Source organism: Phascolarctos cinereus, unplaced genomic scaffold (assembly GCF_003287225.1).
Source record: "Phascolarctos cinereus isolate Bilbo 61053 unplaced genomic scaffold, phaCin_HiC Scaffold_3;HRSCAF=262, whole genome shotgun sequence".
Taxonomy (NCBI): domain Eukaryota; kingdom Metazoa; phylum Chordata; class Mammalia; order Diprotodontia; family Phascolarctidae; genus Phascolarctos; species Phascolarctos cinereus.
The window spans coordinates 113,780,248-113,802,588 of NW_027555736.1; positions in this window are offsets into that span (position 1 = coordinate 113,780,248).

Genomic DNA, 22,341 nt, shown 5'->3' on the forward strand with positions numbered 1-22,341 from the left:
GAAACAGTTAATGTTTCTCAACCTTATCTGTAAAAAGGAAAGAATAATGCCACCTATTTCACAGTGTCATAGTGAGGTATTTCCAAAACCTTAAAGTACTATAGGAATGCTAGCTATCATTATTGTTGTTTTAAGCTGCAGTTATATATGGGGTGTTCTGGGAGGACTAGCACCTCTGGTGGGAGGCCTTGCTGAGCTCTTTTCAGGGCTGCTCATCCACCTTTGGTGTCCACCTGACACTCAAACTCTCACGTGTGGCAGATGCTATGGAGCCCTTAGATCTTAGTCAGAAATGAAGACACCAAGGTCATCCACTGCATCCCAGCCTGTCACCAGTTGTCTTGACTTTTGTCTTGCCACCGAACTTTGATGGCTCTGGAAGAGAGAGTGAGTCTGACAACTTTGTGCAACTCTGCCTCACTTAAATCCAATTCACACAGGAGTCAAGATACCATATCACGATCTTACTGGTCCTTTACAGAAATGAAAGATGAACAATATTAGAATGTTCTTCCCTCTATTGAACTAATATTTCTCCACCTTTAACTTGGACCTTCTGGTACCCATTCTTCCCTTTGTAATAAATAGATGTCCAATCCTTCTATTCCATTACATATCTTTTCCTTATCTAAGATAAGGATGCATTCTTATCATCATACACATTCAGACTTATTTCTCCATACTTAAGCATTTGGGAAAACAAAAGAAAACAAAATAATGATCTTTCCTCTTAATCTTTTCATCCCTTTTCCCTTCAGTGATTTTGAACATGATATACTTTCTAAACCACTTGCCATCCTGGTTGTCCTTTTTGGGGCATGTTCCGTTAAATTAATGCCCTTTTTACAAAGTGGTTCATGGAATTGACAATAATATTCTGCTACCTGAAAGGTGGTGAATTCCTTGGTGAGAGCGCCTCACTGTCACTTTCAGGTGAGGTGCTAAGGTTCAAATGTTGATTTTCCACATTACTGATGTTACGAGAGAAGGTGATTCTTTTTACTGACTTCATTAATTGGGACCAGATATGAAGATTCTTGACATTGTTGTCAGCAAATGAGAAATAAGTAGCTACAATGAAAGAAGGGAAGCTTTATAGCGTCACTGTTGCTTAGACTTATTGTCTTTAGTTTGAAATATTTGAAATGTGAATTTTCTAGTTAAATTTTCTTGACTGCTTTCTTCAAGTCAGTGCTCCTGGACATTTTGGTATCTGATAATATTCAATTTATATATGACTACACATCTATAGTTGTCATTAGAACAAATTTATGCACATGATTTGCTTTGTAAAGTGTCAACTCTAAATTTTATCTAGAGACAGGAATAGGGTCAGCGAAGTTAAATTGATTGTATAATGCCATTGAAAAGGCTGGCAGGGATCTGGGCCAATTTGGAACAGCTGTCTTTTAGTCATCAAAATTAAAGAGCATCCCAGTTGTGATAGCAGTGTGATTATGGTTAGATATACAGCAAGAGTGAACAGGAAGAAATTGGGGAAAACCAAGTCTATGTGCACTAGTTATGATAAAATTCTGCACTTTTTTTTTTGTTGGCTTGCCTTTGGATAAGTTTATTTCCATGGCCCCTGAATGTAAAAACAAACAAATAAACAAAAAGGCCCACAAAAATCAAAAACCTAAACTATATTCTTGCTTAGCTCCTGTCTTGGAGGAAGAAGAGACATCCAAGAGACCTGGGGTGGAGTGAGACCAAGCACGGCTGGCATGGAAGAGACATTGGTCTATAGAATGATTTTTTAAATCTTTCAGCTGCTTTTAGTGATTTCTGAGCCATCTAGAGGTGTTGAAAAGAGATACCTGTGGGCTGAGAATAATGGATACTTATTATCAATCATGGAATCACAGAATCTCCAAGTTGGAAGGGAATTTAGGAATCATCTACCATTCCCTATTACCTCCTGAATCAAATACAAAATCCTCTGTTTGGCATTCAAAGCCCTTTGCAGCTTAACCCCCTCCTACCTTTTTATTTTCTTACACTTTACTCTCTATAATGAGCTTTTTGTATTTGTATTTTGGATTTGTATTTGTCAAAATTTGTCAAATTTGTCAAAAATCATATGATTTTTATTGATTTTGTTGTTGATATGGCCAATTATGCTGATAATTTTCCTAATACCAAACCAGCCCTGTATTCCTCCTATAAATCCCACCTGGTCCTAGAGTATGATATTAGTTATATATTGCTTTAATCTCCTTGCTAGTATTTTATTTAAAATTTTTTGCATCAATATTGGTGTACAGTTTTTTCTCTGTTTTTGCTCCTCCTGGAGCAAATATGGAGCACCATATTTGTGTTATAAAAGTAGCATGATCGGATATTTTCTCTATTTTTTTCCAAATACTTTATATTACAAATAGTTTACATATAGTATCATTCTTTATATATAGTTTATATAGTATTGTTCTTTAAATGTTTGGTAGCAGTCACTTGCACATCTCTCTGGTCCAGGGATTTTTTTCTTAGGGACTAAATTGATGGCTTGTTCAATTTCTTCCTACAAGATACGGTTATTTAAGTATTCTATTTCCTCTTTAGTTAATCTGGGCAATTTGTATCTTTGTAAATGTTCATCCATTTCACTTAAATTGTTAGATTTATTGGAATATAATTGGGCAAAATAGCTCTTAGCAATTGCTTTTTCATTTTCATTGGTGATGATCTCACCCTTTTCTTTTCTGATACTGGTAATTTGGCTTTCATTCTTTTTAAAAAATCAAATTAACCATGGTGTATCTATTTTATTGTTTTTCCTATGAAATGAACTCCATGTTTCCTTCATTACTTAATGGTTTTCTTACTTTTGACTTTATTAATCTCTCCTTTGATTTTCAGGATTTCCAATTTGGTGTCTAATTGGGGATTTTTTCTTTATATAGGTTTTTTAAAAAGTTGCACAGCCAACTAATTGATCCACTCTTTCTCTATTTTATTGATATGTTTAGAGATATAAATTTTCCCTTCAGTATTGCTTTGTCTGCATCACATAAATTTTGGTATGTTGTCTCATTGTTATCATTCTCTTTAATGAAATTATTAACTGTTTCTATGATTTGTTCTTTGACCCACTCACTCTTTAGGATTTGATTATTTCATTTTTGATTAATTTTTAATCTATCTTTACATAGCCTTTTATTGAATGTAATTTTTATTGCATTATGCTCATATTGTATTATGATCTGAGAAAGATGCACTTAATATTTCTGCTTTTCTGGTTGTGAGGTTTTTATGCCCCAACACATAGTCAATTTTTGTGTAGGTTCCATATACATCTGATAAAAGGATATATTCCTTTCCATTCCTATTCAATTTTATCTAGAGGTCTATCATATCTAATTTTTCTAAAATTCTATCCATCTCCTTAACTTCTTTCTCATTTATTTTTTGTTTAGATTAATTTGGTTCTGAAAGGGAAAAATTGAGGTTCCCACTAGTATAGTTTTACTGTCTGTTTCCTCTTGTGATTCACTTAACATTTCTTTAAGAATTTGGATGCTATACCCTTTGGTGCATATATATTTAGTACTGACACTACTTCATTGTCTCTTGTACCTTCTTGCAAAATTTAGTTTCCCTGCTTATCTCTTTAAATTACACGTATTTTTGCTTTCTCTTTGTCTGAGATCATGATGGTTCTCCCTGATTTTTTTTTTTCATTTCAATTGAAGTCTAATAAATTCTGCTCCAACCCCTTATTTTTACTCTATGCTTCTCTGCTTCAAGTGTGTTTTTTGAAAACAACACATTGTAGGATTCTGGTTTTTAATCCAATCTTCTTCTCTTTTATGGGTGAGTTCATCCCATTCCCATTCACAGTTATGATTATTAACTGTGTATATCCCTCCATCCTGATCCCTCCCCCATTTATCCTTCTCTATCTCCTTTCACCCTGTAAATGCTTAAAAATGTTTTGTTTCTTTCTATTACCTCCCCCAATACATCCTCACTTCTATTAGCTTTCTTCCTTCTTTTGTCCTCCTCCTTTTGTACTTCCTTCTAAGGTAAAACAGATTTCTATACTCAATTGAATTTGTATGTTAATCCATCTTTGAGCCAATTCTGATGAGAGTAAAATTCAAGTATTGCCTGCTATCTCCTTCATCTTCCCCTCCATTGTAAAAGTTCTTCCATGCTCTTTTATCTGAGATAACTTACCCCATTCTACCTCTCCTTTCCTTCTTCTCTCAGCACATTCCTTTTTAATTTTTTTGGATATTATCTCATTATAGTCAACTCACACCCATTCACTCTGTCTATGTATACCCCTTCTAACTGCCTTAATAATGATAAAGTTCTTAGCAGTTATAAGTGTCATCTTCCCATATGGGATTGTAAACAATTTAACCATATCAAATCCCTTATGTTTTCTCTTTCATGTTTACCATTTTACGCTTCTCTTGAGTCTTGTTATTTGAAAGTCAAATTCTCTATTCAGCTCTGGTCTTTTCATCAAGAATGCTTTAAATTCCTGCTCCTTAATTTCATTAAATATCCATTTTTTCACCATGGAGGTTTATACTTAGTTTTGCTGTGTAGTTGATTCTTATAATCTTAGCTCCTTTGCCTTCTGGAATATCATATTCCAGCTCCTCTGATTCTTTCATATAGTAGCTGCTAAATCTTGTGTTATCCTGACTATGGCTCCAGTCTTTTTGAATTGTTTCTTTCTGACTGCTTGCAATATTTTCTCCTTGACCTGGTAGCTCTGGAATTTGGCAATAACATTCCTGGGAGTTTTCATCTTGGGATCTCTTTCAGAAGGTAATTGGTACATTCTTTCAATTTCTATTTTACTTTCTGGTTCTAGAATATCAGGGCAGTTTTTTAAAAAAAATAATTTCTTCAAATATGATATCTATCCTATATTTTTTGATCATAGTTTTCAGGTAGTACAATAATTCTTAAATTATCTCTCTTCAATCTGTTTTCTATGTCAGTTGTTTTTCCAATGAGATATTTCACATTTTTAAAAAATGATCTCATTCTTTTGATTTTATCATTTTCTTGATATCTCACAGAGTCATTAGCTTACACTTGCCCAATTTTAACTTTTAAGGAATTATTTTCTTTGGTGAGCTTTTGTACTTTCTTTACCATGTGGCCAATTCTAATTTTTAAGGAGTTCTTTTCTTAAGTGGATTTTTGTGAATCCTTTGCTATTTGGCCTATTCTGTTTTTCAAGGTGTTATTTTCTTCACTTTTTTGTGCCTCTTTTACCAAGATATTGACTTTCTTCTCATTACTTTCTTGTATCACTTTCATTTTTCTCCAATTTTTCCTTTGTCTCTCTTATTTGATTTTTAAAATCCTTTTTAAGCTCTTCCAGGGCCTGAATAAATTCACATTTTTCACTTGAGGCTTTGCATGTTGCTGTTTTGATCTTTCCTGTCACCATAGTAACTTTCTATGATCTGTTCTTTTTATGTTGTTGGCTCACCTAACAACTTATTTCTTGACTTTTCATTTTAGGTTAAAGTTGAACTCTGCTCTCCAGATAAAGGAACACTCTTCTAAGCTTCAGGTTTTTTGTGCCACTGTTTTGAGAGCTAGCTCTGGGGGTCTATAAGCTCTCAGTTTTTCTAAGGTGGTATGATCTAAGAAGAGGTGTGGTCACTGCTCTCCTGGCCTATGCTCTGGTCTATGAGCAACCACAAACACTCTTTTCCACCCTGGAACTACATGCAGGGTCTCTGTTCTTGCTAGTGCTCTTCCTTACCCTGGGGCTTTGACCTGGAACCACGTATGGGCAATGCAACAGAGTCCTGCTCCCAGTGCCAAAAAAAATCCTTTGTAATTTCCTTCTAACCACTTGTCTGACCCCTTACTGTCTGTGTGCTGAGTGCTCTGGAAATTATTTCTGCTGCTGATTCAGTTGCCCCCACAGCCTGCTCATGGCTTACAGGATATGGGCTGTGCTGCACTGTGCTCCACTCCCTCTCCAGTAAGACAGACCTTTCCTGCTGACCTCTTGACTTGTCTTGAGCTGGAAAATAGTTTCACCCCTTGCTTTTGTTGGTTTTGACACTCCAGAATTATTTATTTTAAAGTTGCTTGCCGGTGAATTTGGGAGAGCTCAGGTGAATCCTTGCCTGTGCTCTGCCATCTTGGCTCTACTCTCTCCCCCAAAGAAAATACTTTAAAACTTTGCTTTTTATACTATAAGCATATGGATTAAACAGCTTATATTCTAGAGAATCAGCCAGAGACCTCCACAGTAAGGTATAGGCTGAATGAAACTTGGAATAAAAAAGCTTCTGGGAACATGGTTTCTTTTAACATAGAAAATCTGGACACGAATTTGGGCAAGAGAAGAGAGACTCAGGAGATGTAATAGCTGTGTTTAAGCATCCAAAGAGCTGTCTTCACTTGGACTGCCAATTGAATTTGTTCAGTCTGGCCCAACTGGGAACAAAGAGTGTAAGTTGCAAAGAGGCGAATTCTTTGATTCCAGGAAAAATAAACAAAACAAAACAAAACAAAAAAACCATCCAAAACTTCCTAACAATGAGAGCTATCCAAAAGTGGAATACACCCTCTTGAGAGATGACTCCCTCTCTTTCTTTACAGGACTTTAAGCAGACACTAGATGACCATTTATTTAGTTATAGTGTGGTGGCATTTTTCTTACCTGGCTATATTTGGAACTTCTCTGAATGACTTCTTCACCATGCTCCCAGTAGCTCAGTACCGGGACAAGTTTATCACCCCGTAAAAGCTCATCAGTCATGGTACTCTACCTCATCACTACTCTCTGATTCTCTGATTGGAGTGTGGGGCCATGGACTCCAAATCTTTATTTAAGGAAAGAGCTCAGTTCAGACATTTCCTCATTTCTTGCCTGACTGTACTACTTTGGGACTTCTCTGGCTGATTTCCCCACCATGCCCCCACATCTGATGCTTTCTCCTTTCCAAGTTTTTCACCTTCCTTTTGTGTTTTGTCTTCCATCATTGGATTGGAAGTTCCTTGATAGCTGTATCTCCAGCACTTAGCACATTGCCTGGCATAGATTAGGCACTTAATATATGTTTATTGACTATTGACTAGATACGCACTAGATGTCTTCTGATACCCCTTCCAACTCAAAATGTTATTTGATGATGAGATTCCAGCTTCCCTATTGCTAACTAAGAGATGGTAACCACTAAGAAGGAAGAGACTGGGATTGGTAATTGGAAGGTTCATGTGGCCTAGTAATGGAGGAGTAGGAGAGGTATGTTTTGGGCCTGTGCCATGTGTTACCTAAACAGGGGACTTTCTTGAGAGAAGTGGAAGATTCCCTTACCATTGCATGAACTGAAAGCCAAAGTCTACCTCCCTCCAGAAGAAGGAGAGAGAATTATTGCCTTTCTGAAAATTATCAAGAAAAGAATCTGTGTTTTCCTCTATTATTTCTACCTCTGGTTATAATGCTTCTAACAACAAAGTAGAAGAACACAATGTATCTTTTTTTGTTTTTACTTGACTGAAATTTTTAATGTATATAATTTATATATATATATGTATATATATATATACATATATATGTGCACATATATGTGTAGGGATTAGGAATTCATTAATTTGAGACAGTATCAATCTTTTATTATGAAGAATAGTCATTTAGTAATTTTTAGCCTAATTAAAATTTAAGGCATTAGTTTAAGGTACAAGAAAATATTCACTGAACCTAGATTACAGGAATTATCTTACCTTAGTAAGAAAAATCATCAGATCACAGATTTAGATCTAGAAGATACCTTGGGGGGTGTCATCAAACCTAAGCCCCGCATTTTTCTGATGAATGATACAGGACTCCTTTCCATCAGATGGCCATTTCTCCTCAAATCTTTATTTTTTTCAAAGCTCTTCTGGGGTCAGGATAAATACTATCTTTAGATAATCTCTAGAGTCACAACAACTTTTGGGAACCTCTGCATAGTAAAAGATTAAATGAGATAAAATGTTTTGTGTACTTTAACATTCCACAAAAATGCTAGCTACTGTTGTTATTAATTGCAAAAGGAAACATGAACTTCTGATAGAATGGTTGGAAGATTGGTGATAGAGGAAGAAGTGGAAGAAATGGCCATCAGGGATACCAACCATTGGATCATGCTTGTGATAGAACAAAAAGCATCCTATTAAAAAGTGTGGTAAGTGAACTACATCGGAAAGAACATTAGATGAGGAGCAGATCATATTTTGAGTTCTTTTGCTAACTATCTATGTGACCTTGGACAAGTCACTTACCCTCCCCAAGATTTAGTTTCTTTTCCTATGAAAATGAAGAACTTGGCTTAAATAAACTCTAAGGTACCTCCTGGTTTTAAAATATTAAACTACTTGAAATGTACATGGTGATATTTTGGTGTATACAGGTGTATCGTGGTGGGAGAAAGCAAGCAGAAGAATAAAATGAATAAGTAAAATTGGGGGAGCAGAGGGGTAAGAGAATTTCTTCAATCCTAAAAGAAACACTTTTTTGATATGTAAGGGTAAGAGAGTAAGGGCAACTACAGAGGAGAAGGAAATTCCCTTTTGTTGTCTTAGCTGCCCTAAAGATGTGTCCCTACTTTTAGGTAGCCTTTTGGGCAAAACCACAGAGAGGAGCACAAATGTACATATGAGTGGAACATCTGCTCTGGGCAACAGATATGAGAAATGACCTCTAGTCAGCCTGCTAAGAATGCTAAATTGGCTGCTGTCTTTTTAGCCTGGGAGCTCCAACCACCTTGCTCCTGGGTAAATTCATCTCAAGACTTTGCCTGGAGCTGTCAAGTGAATGAATGCCAATGTTCCAACTTATACATTAGTGGCTGTAGAGGTCAATTTAAGTTTATTTCTCTTCTATTGCCAATTCAATTCAACCAACATTCATTAATAATAATGATAACAATAATAATGATAGCAATAATATCAATCATATATAAACCCCAGTGTTTGGCATGGAAAGCTCTTCATAAGCCAACCCAGTCCTGTCTTTCTGGTCTCACACATTAGTTCCCTCTATGAATGCTACAGTCCAGCCATGCTTGTTGTTCTTTTCACACAATATTTCATCTTTTGTCTCCATGTCATCGCATAATGTTTCCCTCCATACCTTGGCCCCTTAGAATCCCTCACTTCCTTCCAGATTCAACTCAAATGTCATATTTTACAATAGGTTTCCCCCAATTTTCCTAAGTGTTAGCCTTTCTTTCCAAGGCTAACTTCCATCTTTTTATATTTGTTTATTATATTTAATTATATATTATATTTTAATTACATATTACTCATACTTATATATTCTGATTTACATCTGTTATCATTTATGTACATGTTTTCTCAGTCATTGGAAAGTAATCTCCTTAAGGAGAAGGACTATATTATCTTTTTTTCTTGTAATTCTCAGTGATTAGCATACTTCCTGGCTCACACAGTAAGTACTTAATAAATGTTTATGGATTAAAAATCTAAGCTAACACTTACATGACCTTGTAAGGTTTATAGTAAAAATAGTCTACTTGACAGCAAGTCCAACAACCGATCTACCATACTCAAGCACTATGTTAGACACTGGGGATTTGAAGACATAAACACAGTTATCTCTGCCCTTGAGGAGCATGCATTTCGCTATAGGACTAGTTTCTGGGATCATAGATCTGGAGGTGCAAGGGTTCTTAGAGGGCATATAGATTAAGCCCCTCATTTTACAGAAGAGAAAACTGAGGCTCAAAGTGGTTGTGACTTGCCCAAAATCACATAGATGACAGAGTCAGCACTTGAACTCAGGTCTTCTGACTTCAAATTCAGTGTACTTTCTACTGTATGTATAGAAATAAATTAATGTGAAGTATATCCAGTAATTTCAAGAGGGAATAGAAACAATAATTGGGGATCAGAAAAGGCCCCTTTGGAGGTGTCACCTTAGCTATGCTTTGAAGAAAATTATAAATATTCCCATAGAATACCTGGATGTATAACTTCAGTGGTCTTTAGTTTTCTTATCAACAGTAAATGGGACTGGACTTAATGACATCTAAGGTCTCCTCTAGCTCTAAAGTTAGATATATAATGGCACTTTCCAAAGTAAAAGGTATCTTCTGGGCAGCTAGGTGACACAGTGAATGGAGCACTGGGCTTGGAGTCAGAAAGTCTCATCTCCCTGAATTCAAATCTGGCCTCACACTAGCTGTGTGACCTTGGCCAAGTCACTTAACTCTGTTAGCCTCAGTTTCCTCATTTGTGAAATGAACTAGAGAAGGAAATGGCAAACCATTTCAGTATCTTTACCAAGAAAATCCCAAATGGGGTCATAGAGTTGGACACAGCTGAAAAATGACTTAACAACAACAAGGTCTCATCTAGCTCTAAAATTAGGTGTACAATAACACTTTCCAAAGTAAAATTAGTCACCAGGACTGAATGTTGATGTACATGTCTGCAAAAATAAACATACACAGTACCTCTTGGCCTTTGGCTTTAAGCATTTGGTCTTTTACCTGGGCCACAAGAACAGTTCCTAAGTGTTCTTTGTTTTCCATAAAGGGCTGAAGAACAAATTTGCCATTGTGAGCCATTTAATTTAGTAGTTGATTGGAAAACAATGTGACAAACAGCAAAAAAAAGTGAACTATTTTCTTGGAGAAAAGAGATTTCTGAAAGCAAAAAGAATCCATGTTTATAAAACCCTTCCCTTTCTTTTGTTACTAAAAGTTTCATCATGCACTAAATGCTAAAAATATAGGGGGAGGAGGATGTCAATTACATTTTCATACTCATATTTTAACAGCAGGAGGCTTTTTTAGGTGACAATTTCTAAATTATTTGCATGAGAACCATATGAGGAAGGAGGGGGAAAATAAATAAAATAAAGTTCATAGAAATATAGATTCAGGAAAGTTTGGAGGGCCAGCTACAGGGGGTTTTGTCAAAATATTCAGGCAGACCGGTGATGCACAAAGTAGTGTCATTCATCGTGAAGCATCTCAGTTCCCTTAACGGGATGTGTAGGGCAGGACCATGGGGGAGCACATACAATAAGGGAAGGGTATAACAAGGTCTCTTACAAGGATTTTGGGTAGGTTTAATCTGTGCCATGGCAAAAGAAGGAAGGGGAGGCAATGATACTTTGGAGAGTTTGTACTAAGATAAGACCCAGCTCTAGCTCTGTGAATATCTCTATGATTCCTCCTGATCAGGGAATCATGCCTTGGTCACAGCCATGTGGTTATTAGGACAACAAATTGTGGCAGACAAAGGTGATGAGTTTTATTTTATTCTGGGTAGCGATTTCTTGTGTAGGTGCATCTGGATTGCCACCTGTGATGTGACAGGTAATACTATCAGGTATTGGCCAGGATATGTCCAGCTCAACCAAAGAGGAAGTGTAAGCCTGAGGGAGACAAGAAGTGGAAGGAATTTGTTAGACAGAAGGAGTGGGGAGTGTGCTGTATCCATAACTGAGGTGGTGGCCCACAAGTGAACTTGGGTGAGCCGTATGAGTTCCAAAAGGTTCATAAGCTCCAGGTTTCTTAAGTTATCACAGTGGTATAAATGAGATTTTATGAGAGGAATGTTCCCAAATACTTCATAGAAGTTGAAGCATTTGAAAAAAATACTCATTTATATGTTCATTCATTGGACCAATATTCATTGAATACCTTCTGTGATGACTAGCATGATTCCCAAACTAACAGAATATATTTTTTTTAACTTTCACTGACAGAGTGAGCCTCATCCTATGTGCAGAGTCCAGTATGGAATTATATAAGGGAGATATAAGGCCCTCTGGATTCATAGATTGGTCATTGGCGTCAAACCATGGTTATTGCTGGTTCTCATAATGTATGCTGGTTTTAATGATTGAGCTCTTTCATGTTCCTTAGGCCCAGAATTCTTAGACCCTAGCTCTAGCACTGAGGATTACCTCTTTCCTTCTCCATATCCCCATGTACCCTACTCTCAGCTTCTGTACTCAACTCAATCCCCAACACCCCTGGTACTAGAATTTCTATTTCCCTGATGGTATGTTCTGTTTGTCAGTTGGGCATCCACCTGCTGTGGCTTTGTCCTCTCTGGTACAGTCTGACTCATACAATCTTGCTATGCCTTACCTTTTCAACCTCATGTTATGCTCCACCCCTCCACAAACTCTGTTCCTGTTGAACTGTACTATTATCTGTTTACTCAACTTGATAATGGGCAGCTATGTGGCTCAGTGGTTAGAGTGCTGGTCTTGGAGTCAGGAACATTCATCTTCCTGAGTTTAAATCTGGCCTCAGATACTTACAAGCTGTGTGACCCTGTAAAGTCACTTAAACCTGTTTGCCTCAGTTTCCTCATCTGTAAAATGAGGGGGAGAAGGAAATGGCAAACCACTCCAGTATCTTTGTCAAGAAAACCTCACAGGGGTCACGAAGAGTCAGATGTGACTGAAAAATGACTGAAACAACAACAAACTTAATATTTCATCTTCACCTTTGCAAAATCCATTCACCCCCTCTTCATTACTGACTCTCAGCAGACATTCTGGGCCTGGCTTTGGCCAATCTCCTGGTAGTTTAGGTTTGACACTGAAACAAAATGAGACAGTTGTCAGTCATTTAAAAGCTATTAACAAAGGGAGATTTACCTAGCAGGAGAAGGATATTCAACAAGGCTAGGCATTACACATATAACCTATATCAGAATGCTTGCCATCTTGAGAAGTAGGAATGGGATGGAATGGGTAAGGAAAGGGAAAAAAATTGAAACTCAAGATCTTACAAAAAATAAATGTTGAAAACCATCTTTACGTGTAATTGGAAAAAATAAAATACTAACCAACACATACACATATGTATAATAAACTTATCAGGATAAAAAAACAAACAAAAACAACAAACAATGCTAGGCATTGGGAATCCCCTGAACCGATTCAGATGAGTAAAGCTGCAATCAAAATTCACCAGCTAAGTATCACAGAGCCCCTTTAGCTCTCTATGGTTGCTGTGTGCTCAGGTGATGAGAAAGTGATGTAAATAATCTGAGCCCTTGGTCTCCTATCCCCTGAGCCAACCAAATCTTGGGTAATGCCTCAATGACCTTGAGGAGGAAAAAAACTCAACCTAGATGAGGGGGTGGAGTTGGGATATTGCCCCTTCACCTTTTACCCTTCAAGGCTCAATTTAAATTCTGCCTTCCTGGTGAAGCCTTCACAGATCTCTCTCCTCCTCCTAATTGTAAATGTTCTCTCCTTTCTCAGACGCTATAGAACAATAATTCTTTGTATACACATTGTATCTCTAGTTCTTCTTCTCCTCTACCTTTTTCCCTCAGGAAAACATAAATTTATTGAGATCAGAAACTTTTAGTTTTTCTTTGAATTCCCAATTCTTAGCCCATTATATTGTGTTCAATTGTTTGATAAATGCTTGTTGGATTAAACTGAATATTCCATTTATCTGGATTTTCTCTCATTCTCTGCTTTTGAGACCTTCCTTGATCATCTGGCCCACACCGGTATCTAGTGTATATGGGATCTGCATATCCTTAAAAAGGAAAGACAAATAACAACAACAAAATCCAATTTGTCAACTATTGAATTTTCAAATTCTGAAGTTACAAAGGGAGGAGGATATGAATCCTGAAATGGGATAGTTAAGATAATCATGACAAAGATTGGAGAGAGATGTAAATAATTGGCATTACCTTAAAATGAGAAGAAATGGAATGAAGGGTGGGGAGTGCAGTGAATGGCCTAGAAGTAACATTAGGATGAATGAAATAATGAATAAACAACATCAAGTAAACTGTGAAGCAAATGGGTAGGGCAATTGATAGAGTGCTGGGTTGGGAGTCAGGAGGACTTATGTTCAAATACAGGTCATCTTCAACATTAAAAACAAAAGGCTGGAGTGACAATTTGTGCCTTCTCCAAGACATTCTTTTCCTCTGGTTGCCATAGAAATTAATATGCCAATTGTAGATCACTGATTTAGCCAGGTGTCCTAAACCTCTTCTGGGGAACAATTTTTTAGCCCAATTTGAATGGTTGTATGTACTTGGGTTGAAATTGCATTTCTTTTTCAATTTGAAGTCCTTTGATTCAGATGAGTATTCCATTGAATTATTTAGTTACTGAGGTTTTTATTTTTGTGGTGCTTATGTTCTCCGTATAAAAGAGATACTTTTCAGAAGCAGTGACCAAGGTTAGGTCTTTAAGAAAAGGCCAAGGGGCAGCTAGGTGGTGCTGCGGATAGAGCACTGGCCCTTGACTCAGGAAGACCTGAGTTCAAACCCGTCCCCAGACACATAACATTTACTAGCTGTGTGACTCTGGGCAAGTCACTTAACCCCGTTGCTTAGCCAAAAAAGGAAAAAGAAAAGGGCAAATGACTGCTTGTCATGTATGTGGAAAGTCACCCTTTTTCTGTGGCTTGAACTAGATGGTTGCTGAGATTATTCTCAACTTTTAAATTCTGTGATTCTGTGACTAGAAAGCTAAGTTCATGGATCTTTGGAAATGGATGAGACTTTAGAGAGCATCTACTTTCCCTACGTAAAAATCTCTTCCACTGTATTCCAATATCTGCTTGAACACTTACAGTGACAGGAAGTTTACTACTTTAAGACAATCTGTTTTATTAAAGAACCATTCTAATTTCTACAAAGTTCCTTCTTTCTATTGTGCTAAAATATATGGTCCTAGACTTTTAGAAGATGCAGTATCTAGACATTCTAGGCTTCTAGAGGTACTAACACCTCCATGGTCTCTCCTTTGTGAGATCTCCATGTAGTTTCTGATTTTGAGTAGTATGTTACCAGCATTTAGATTTCCAAAACAAGAGGTTTAGGGGACAATGAGTAGGATGGATTTGGAAAACAAAACTGGAACCATTTAGGAAATGGTGATGGAAATATGATTTAGAGTTTAAGGAATTCAATTTAACAACAATTTATTAAGTACCTACCATGTGTAAGACATTATATTAGTCTATACTAAATTAAAAAAGAGTAATAGTCTTTACCTCAAGGACCTAATTTTTAGCAGAGGAATTCTTAAACTGGGGTACATGAACTTTTAAAATTTTGGTATCTATTTTAATATAGTTTCCTCTGTATTCATGTATATTTTGTGTATTTTTAAAAAAATTAGTATGAGTCCATACTTTTCTTTCTATTCCATTTTATACTGGTAAAGGCATCTGTGACACACAAAAAGATTATCAAGACCTATACTAGAGGATATAGCTTGTAAACTTGTATAAATAAAGAAATACGAGATAATTTGGGGAAGGAGAGAATTCTAACAGTTAAGGGCTTGCTATTGGAGATGTTAAACTCATTTGCCCAGTCAATCAATCATCCATTAGAAAGTCAACCTTTATTAAGGATCTACTATGTGTCAGGCACTACGCTAAGCATGAGAGATACAAAATGAGGCAAAGGACAGTCCCTGCCCTCAAGAAGCTTACAATCTAATGGGGGAGAAAACATGCAAAACCATATATACAAAGAAAGCTATATACAGGATAAATAGGAAATAATTAATAGAAGTAGGCACTAGAATTAAGAGGGATTGAGGAAGGCTTCTTGTATAAGGTGGAATTTTAGTTGGGACTTAAAGGAAACCAGGGAGGTCAGTAGGAGGAGTGGAAGAGGGAGAGAATTTCAGTCATAGGGGATAGACAGAGAAAATACACAAAGCCAAGGGATGGAGCGTCTTGTTTGTGGAACAACCAGGCCAGTGTCGTTAGACTGATGAATATGTTTTGGGAGTAACGTTTGGGAATACTGGGAAGGTGGAAGGATGCTAGGTTATTAAGGGCTTTGAATTTCAAATGGAGCAGTTTGTATTTGGTCCTTGGAGGCAATAGGGAGCCACTGGAGTTTATTGAGTTTATTGAATTCAATAAACTTAGCTTCAACTCCTAGATAAATTATAGAATTGATTATTGAAGTATGTGGCGAACATCTAGAAAAAGAAGCAATGACCACAAAGAGCCAGGATGACTCTTCATCAAAGACTGGTTATGCCAGAATAATCTTATTTATTTTTGATGGGATTATTAAATTAGTATATGAGGAGAATTATGTGGATATAGTTGACTTCATCTGTGTTGCACATACATTGTGTTCAACTCTGGGCACTGTGGTTTTATGAGCACATTTATTTGCATTAAAGTTAACAGAGGAAGGCAACAAGGATGGAGAAGACCCTTGAATCCATGACATACGATGATTAGTCAAAGGAACTGGGCATGTTTAACCTGGTGAAAGAAGACTTGAGGAGATACAATAACTGGTCTTCAATTATTTTAAGAGATGCTTTGTGGAGATGTCATTAGACTCATTTGCTTGGTCCCGGAGGACAGAGCCAGAACCAGTGGGTAGCAGTTGCAAAGAAGTCAGTTTAGGCTTGATATCAAGAGGAAATATTGAAAACCACTAAACTTCCTAGCAAATAAAATTATCTGAAAGTGGAACAGTCTACCTTGAGATATGATGAGTTCCACCTTCTTGAAAGTCTTCAAGAAGCTGAATGACAACTTATTGGTGATGATATAATGGTAATTGCCTTTGTGGATGAGTTGGGCTAAATAAATGCTGAAATCCATTCCAACTGCCTACTGTTGTGATCCTGCAAGATGATACCTGGACTGTCCCTTGAAGTAGGTTAAGTATTTACGAGGTAGAGGTGAGTAAGGATTATATTACAGGCACAAGGAAACAGCTTATGCAAAGACTAGGCAATGGAATGTCAAATTCCAAGAATAACACAAAAGTAAATTTGGCTGCAAAGAAGCATACATGAAGGAGAGTAGTGTCAAATAATAGTAGAAAAGTAGACAGGAGACAGATTCTCCTTAAATATAAAGCTAAAGAACTTGCATTTTATCAAAGAGAGATTTTTAGATGTTTTAGAGAGATTATTTTACCAATTGTGGAGGACCAATTGGAGAGAGAACAGACTATTATCAGGAGTATATATTAGGGAACAATGGTGACAAGGGGCAGCTAGGTGGACAGGACAGCTAGGTGGCACAATGGCTAGAGCACTGGGCTTGAAATCAGGAAGATTCACCTTCATGAGAAATCTTGTAAAATGATCTGGAGAGGGAAATGGTTAACCACTTTATTAACTGCAAAAAAAAAAAAAAAAGCCCAAATGGGATCACAAAAAGTTGGACACAACTGAAACAACTGAACGACAATGGTAACCCACAGCCTGAGATAGGATGGCAGCTGTATTAATGGAGAGAAGAGGAATATGTGAGGCATTGTAGCAGGACAATTGATAAAATGTGGCCACTAATTATATGTGGAAGGTTATGAAGAGGAGAAGGTTGAGGATAACTTTGTAATTCTAAAGCTTGAAGATCCAAATTTCTCATTTTATGGATGAAAAATTTGAGGGAGAGAAAGGTATAGCAAGTAAGTAAAGAAAGTGAGAAGCAGGACTAAGATTCAAGGAAAGTCCCATGACTCATTGGAAGTCTTTATGTAAAGGCTGGTTGACCATTTGCTGTGGATGTGGTAGAAGAGATTCTTGTACTAGTAATACGTTGGACTCAGTGGCCTCTGAAGTTTATAGTTCTGAGATAATGGGATGCAGTGCCCCACAATACAAGTCTTTACCCACAGCATCATGCTGCCTAACACTGATTTTATCATTAACTTCCATAATACAATCAGATGTATTTCTGTGAGGATTAATGCGATAAAGTGATTTTGCTTTTGGTTAAAAAGAGTTTGATATATTCTATCCTATGGTAAAACAAGCATTGTGGTAAGCCAGAGAGTCATATCTGTTGGGTATTCTAGTTTCCACCAAGAGGTTCCCTTTTCCTGTTCCACTCTGACACTTTTCTAGTTTAAAGAACTTTGTTTTAGTATGGGCCAATTTGTCATCCCTCTGGACCAACTTTATACTCAACCACTCAACTCTACATTATTTTTCTTTTTCTATGTACTTACAATGTCTTCTGGAATCAGGTCAAATATCATACTTTACCAGTATACACAGTGATACGACTTGTTATATAATCAAGGCAAAAGCTTTCATTTTCTGATGTAGGATTATTTTAAATAAGGAAATTTCTTACTTTCTCAAATCTTGACTCTGATACTCTGTCTTCAGGAGCATATAAACTACTTGAGGGCATGTAACCTTCATTGTTCATTTTTGTATCCTCATTTCTTGTTTGAATCTTCTACACAGTAGAAACTGAATTAATTTTATTGAGTTTAATTCTATAAATTAAAAATGCTGCCTATTGAGCTTCCCTAAAATGAATAGCTACCCCTGCTAGATGCATGACTTACAATTAGAAGTGTTAATATTTTAGCCATCTCCCTCTTCCTCTCTCTCTCTCTCTCTCTCTCTCTCTCTCTCTCTCTCTCTCTCTCTCTCTCTCTCTCATTAATAGATAGATGTATTGCTGTCCCAAATAATTTTTATCATCCTAAATAATTGATGTGACTTGCCTCAGGATCAATTCAGCCCATATCAGACAATGTAGTTTGAACTGTTTAGCTGACACAATCATGATACAGTTTTATAGCTGCATATGTAATCATAACTATTGGCCTTTATATACTGCTTTAAGTTCACTCCTTATCTATTAATATGAGCAAAAATAGATATATGGTATAGCTAGTTCCCAAGTAGTGTGAGTAATGAATTGCCTGAACTAGTTCCATGTACATGTGTTTAAACTATTTGAAGTTATAATTATGTGAAATGTGGTCATTGGTTCTAGCCCAATGGAAATATTTAGGGAAAATTTGAATAAAATGACCACTTCAGGGGATTCGTTGTTTACACTAATTAGTACCTGGCTCTACATAGAGTCTGGTGAGTGTTACTGTAAATCCCACTACAGTATTGGTATGCCTTATTTATTTATCCATATTGGATAATTTTACAGATAATTAAGGTCAACTGCCTTGGGTTCAACTATCCTCTCTATGAAGATGACTCTCATCTATATATACAACGCTAGTCCCTTTCTTGACCACCAATTCCACATCACCAATGAACCATTTGACTATGGTTTGACCTACAGAAACATTTTTGTAAACATTTCAAACTCAACATGTCCAAAATAGTTGATCATCTTTCTCCTCAAACTCTCTGCTCTTTCTACTTTCCCTGTGCATGTTGAGGGCACTGCCATTCTTCTAGTCATATCGGTTTTTCTCCAACACCTCCCCCACAGTTAACCAGTTGCCTAGTCTGGTTGATTCTGCTTCCACAATATCCCTTGATTTGTTTATACCTTTCTTATCACTCACATCACCACCAACCTATATCAGGCCCTTATCAGGCCCTAGATTATTGCAATAGCTTTCTAAATGATCTCCTTGCCTCAAATATCTCCTCTCTCAAGCCCATGCTCGACATAACTAATTCCTAAAGCTCAGGTCTGAGTATGTCACCTTGTTCAAGAAGGTTCAGTAACTTCTTTCTTCTAGGTTAACACACAATTTTTCTGTTCGGCCTTTAAAAACATTTACATGCTGTCTTATTTGTTATGACTCTTACAAACATCTCACGCTCTTGTGCCCTCTACCTCTTCAAATCCCGAGCTTTTTCAAGGCTTAGCTCAAGTACCATTACCTACAAGAGATTTGTTCTGATCCCCCAAGTTGCTAGAGACTCTTCCCAAAATTACTTTGTTCTTACTTTGTATGTATTTTGAATTTAATTCTTTGTGTATGTTATGTCTTCCCCCTTCCCCTATAGCCTGTAAATTCCTTGAGGGGATGGGCTGTTGTGCTTTCATTTTTTGTATTCCTGCCACCTAGCACAGTCCCTGAGAAATAGTAGCTGCTTAATAAATACTTGCAGAATGAATGAATGTTACATACACATGTACAAAATTTATTTTTTATGTCATGCACAAAATTTATCATGTACGAAAATTACTTTTATCATTTTTGCTAAAAATTTTCCAAAACATTTTGTTTCCCTACCTTCTTAAAAAGAGGCTGGTATATTTCAACATTTTCTTAATGATTTAGGCTCCTCATAATAAGCATTCTTTCTTTTATACAGTACTGTGTTTACATCACATAGTACCACTTGGCCTTTGATTATGAGTTCTACTGTCTTCTTCCTCGTTGCCAAGCTGCTAGGTAGCACTTCTCATAGTGTCAGGGTTCCTGCGTTTAATCTTCTGTTTTCTTATTTTCATCTCAAGCATGTTGTGGGCTAAGAAACCAAGTGACCAAGCTTCTTAGAAATATATAGAAAGCAAAAAAACAGTAATTGAGAGGGGCGGAGAGGAAAGAGGGAGAGAGGGAGAGAGAGAGAGAGAGAGAGAGAGAGAGAGAGAGAGAGAGAGAGAGAGAGAGAGAGAGAGAGAGAGAGAGAGAGAGAGAGAGACTGGCTTTAGTACAAAAACTCTGGGTTTGGGAATGGATGCTCAGAGGCCATTTTTGCTGACTTCTGGGATTGAGGCTGTGTTCCAGAGAGTTGAGGTCACAGGAAGATCAATGCTCTATTATTATTTAATCGGGCATAATGAAACATATATGTGCAGAGTTGCACTAAATCATTATTCAACTACAGCTCTATTTATTATTAAGGCTTGAATTTTGATCTCTTATTAAAGACTAGCTTTAATGTGAGAAATTTTGACAATTGGAAGAAATTCATAAATGAAGGAAGATAGGAGACTATAGCTTCCATGGTCTTCTTCCATCTTACACTTTTTCCATCTTTTCTAACACTTAGAGAATCACAGATTCATAGATTTCAAGCACGAAGGGACCTTAGAGGCCACCAAGTCCAATTCCTTCATTTTATAGATGTGGAAACTGAGTTCCAGAGAGGTTAAGGGATTTGATCAGTGTCATACAGCTGGAAGTAAATGACGCAGGATATGAACTAAGTCTCCTTGAGATCATGTCCATGCCCTAACCTTCAAAGCATGCTACCTTTGTCTTTCTACCCCATTCTTTTTGTGTCTCTTATCTTTGCTTTTTTTTTCAATCTTCTTTTTTTTTTTTTTACTATTATTTGCTTTTATGAAGGGTAGGTAGTCAAGGGATGTATCATTCTAACTTGACCCATATTCTATTCTAAACTCAGTGGATCCAGGGGAAAGGAGCACTCATTTATTTAAGTGCCTACTGTGTGCATTGAATCAAATGCTTTATAAATACTATCTCATTTGTTTCTCTCAACAATTGTAGGAGGTAGATGCAGCCATTGTCATCACACATGGACCCACAGAGCCTTATATTCACATATATGGAGTGGCTATGGCAGTTGTTATTAGTATAAGGTCAGGGTTTGGGTATCCAAACAAAGCATAAAATGACACAGGGAATCATTCACTCACCATATATTGACCCTCAGAAAATTTTCCCTGTTAAGGGCACAGAACAAGATTCTGAGTAACATGATTCATTTACTTGTCTATTAGGTAATCGCTTGCAAAGAGAGATGGGAGTAGTAGGCATGATATGCTCTAACCCAGGAGTTCTTAACCTTTTTTGTTCTATGAACTCCTTTGGCAGCCTAGTGAAACCTGTTGATTCCTCAGAATAATGTTTTAAATAGTTAAAGATAAGGTTAAATGTCAGTCAGAGGTTAATGAAAATTAAGATGTGATATGTTTCTATCCAAGTCCACAACTTATTCAGTTCTATTCACTGAGCCCTATTTATGAACTCCATGTTAAGAACCCTTGCCTAGGCCTATAGTACTTTGAAGAAAAAGAGCTCTAATACTTGAAACAATAGGCAGAGTTGTCACTAGGAATTTGGATTCTGGGGCAAATGGCATTGAGCCATCATGGGAGAGTTGTCTAAGATATGACATGAAGGTATGAATCACTACCTGTGGTTTAAAGTGGTGTCATTCGTTCTTCATACTTGAAGAGGGCCAATGACAGAGTGTTGGGGCCAAGGTACAGAGTAATGAATGTGGCTATTATGAGCTTAGAAGGCTCTACCATAAATTGGGTACAAATAATCCATTAGAACATTTGGGACGGAGAAGTCTCTAGGTCTGTGTGTCTCACATTTCCTTTGCATTACAGTGATTCTGTTTTGCTCAATGCACTTAAGGTAGACTGGTTACAGATGATATGGGAACAAAGAAGGCTAAAAAACTGAGAGGCAAGGGTTGTTGAAGAGGTGGGGATGGAGGTGGATAAGAAGATATTGAGTCAGGTAGTAAACTTTTAGGGGAGGACGGAGAATGACTTGGAGGTCTATAGATCACAGCAACAAGAATATGGATGAGAGAGAGAGTAAACTTTCAGAGGAAAGGTAATTATGGAATGATGGTATCAGGGAAAGGTCCAAAAGCGGAATTGGACAGAAAGAAGTAACCCAACTCTTTTTCATGGCCCTGCA